Genomic DNA, 2,500 nt, shown 5'->3' with positions numbered 1-2,500 from the left:
AACGGAGCGAGAGGCGGGAGGAGGGGGCAAGGGGTAGAGCCACACCCCTAACGACCTAGAATATTCCACCAAACGTCCTTCTTAGAGCTCGAGGTTGACGCAATAACCCAGAATCTTTGGTCAGTTACCACCACGTCTTGGAGGGAGAGGCAGCGGTCAAACACCCTGCCCTCTTTCTTGACCCCCCCTGACCTCGAAGACTCCGCCCCCCACCCCCCTTGCACATTAACCCTCACCCACTCTTCTCATTCTCTCTCTCTCTCTCTCTCTCTCTTTACAAACACACACACCACACACCACACACACCACACACACCCACACACACACACAACAATGTTTATATATATATATATATATATATATATATATATATATATATATATATATATATATATATATTAAATAAGATAGATAAATAGATAGATAGATTTACGTATGTATGTATGTATAAATATGCGTGTGTGTGTTTGTGTGTGTGTGTGTGTGTGTGTGTGTATGTCTGTCTGTCTATCTATCTATCTCTGTTTCTCCTCGCTTCTTCCTGCGCCGGCTGTCCTGTGTCTCAATAGATCTCCCATAAACCAGTCCGAAAAAAGTTGATACCGTGACATGACTGTGGAATGCGGACCAAGGGACCTCCTCCTCTTCCTCCTCCTCCTCCTCCTCCTCCGCCTCCGCTCCTCCTCCTCCTCCTCCTCCTCCTCCTCCTCCTCCTCCTCCTCCTTCTCCTTCCTCCTCCTCCTCCTCCTTCTCCTTCCTCCCCTCCCTCCTCCTCCCCTCCCTTCCCCTCTCCTCCTCCCCTCTTCTCCTCCTCCCTCCTCCCCTCCTCCTCCCTCTCTCTTCCCTCCCCCCCTCCTCTCTCCTCCTCTCCCTCCCTCCTCCTCCCCTCCTCCCCCTCCCCTCCCCTCCCCCCCCCCCTCCTCCTCCTCCCCCCTCCCCTCCCCTCCTCCTCCCCTCCTCCTCCTCCTCCCCTCCCCCTCGCTGCTGATGATGGAGGCGCAACAGAAGGAGATGCATGGAGGCGAGGAGGTGGCAGGCAGGGCGCAGAAGGGGAAATAGTAAATGATAAAGGAAGGAAAGAGAAGGAGGTAAAAAGGGCGGAAGATGAAGAGGTGAAAGGAATGGAATAACTGGAAGGGAAAGGAGTAGGAGAACGCGGAAGGAAGGGGAAGATGCAGAAGGAGATGGAAGAAGGAGATAACAAGAGAAGACGCCAGGAGATAGAATGAGGAGAGGGAGAAAGGAGGAGAGAGAAAGGAGGAAGTTAAAGATTGAAAAGAGTTTCAATTTCTATCCCACGCGAGAGACCGGGATATGTCCGTGTGCTTGTGTGTATATGTCTATATGCTTGTGTGTATGTGTGTGTGTGTTTATGTGCGTGTATGGGTGTGTGTGATTATGTGTGTGTATGTGTGTGTGTTTATGTGTTTATGTGTGTGTGTTCCTGTACGTGTGTGTGTTCGTTTGATGTCTGTGTATTTGTGTGATTGTGTGTGTGTTCCTGTACTTGTGTATGTTTGTTTGGTGTCTGCGTATTTGTGTGATTGGGTGTATTCATTTGTAGGTGCATAGTAAGCCCGTATATGAGTGTATGTATGCCCGTGTGTTTTAGCTAGCGCATGATTTGATCACAAGATCCTCAATCCCAAGTCTATATTTTCATCAAACTTTGTGCAGTCTGACATGCTGTTTACGTATCTGTCGGAGAAACGCTCTGATGCTGAACGAACAGGAAAAAGAAGAAGAAGAAGAAGAAGAAAAAAAAAATCGCATCACAGGAAGACAGTTGTTGAATTCTAATTTTTTAAGCTTCATAAAATCTATATTAGGCAACCGTGTTCGTTCAACCCAGTCTGGAATGACCAAAAGCAGTGTTTAATTGTGTTGCTTTACACATTAATCATGACACTGTGATTAATTATCGACAATCTAGACACACGTTTACTCATCAAAGATATGTCGGCGAGCTGATTTTATTGTCATCAACGTTGGCACTTGTCTGTGACTTTAAATTTGAATTTAGTATTTTTCTTTATTAACATTTACTGTACATAACAGGCGATTGTGTCATTGCAATGAAGTTTGTTATGATGAAAGAGAAGTTCCTACGAAGTAAACAGATTGGTGATAACAAGCAAATGAATAAAGACAAAAAAGGAGAAGAAATAATAATGAAAATAATAGATAAGATTGTTATGTCAACAGTGATAACTTTCATAACGAAAAAATGTAATGAAAATGATAAGCAAGATAGTAGTAATGATAATAATGATAATGATAACTACTACAGCAAATTTAGAAACAAATCTGAAAATATCAATAATAATGATGATGAGAAATAATAACATAATAACAATAATAATAATAATAAGAAGAAGAAAATAGAAAACAACAACAACAACAACAAAATAATTATGATAATCTAGCAATGACAATATTAATAATAATAATAATGATAACATAGACTACAATGATAATGATTACAGTAAATAATGACGAT

The 2,500-nt window shown here is 42.7% G+C and overlaps 1 protein-coding gene across 1 annotated transcript in view; it reads left to right on the top strand.

Annotated features, from left to right (window-relative positions):
* Window positions 1–2,500, top strand: part of LOC119578459 (GATA zinc finger domain-containing protein 14-like) — a gene marked incomplete at its 5' end in the record, with an annotated part of 82,369 nt that overhangs the window by 69,080 nt on the left and 10,789 nt on the right. The window lies entirely within an intron of this gene.

Source organism: Penaeus monodon, chromosome 11 (genome assembly GCF_015228065.2).
Source record: "Penaeus monodon isolate SGIC_2016 chromosome 11, NSTDA_Pmon_1, whole genome shotgun sequence".
Lineage (NCBI taxonomy): Eukaryota > Metazoa > Arthropoda > Malacostraca > Decapoda > Penaeidae > Penaeus > Penaeus monodon.
Note: the sequence above shows the minus strand (reverse complement) of the source record. Positions and strands in the feature narration are given on the sequence as shown.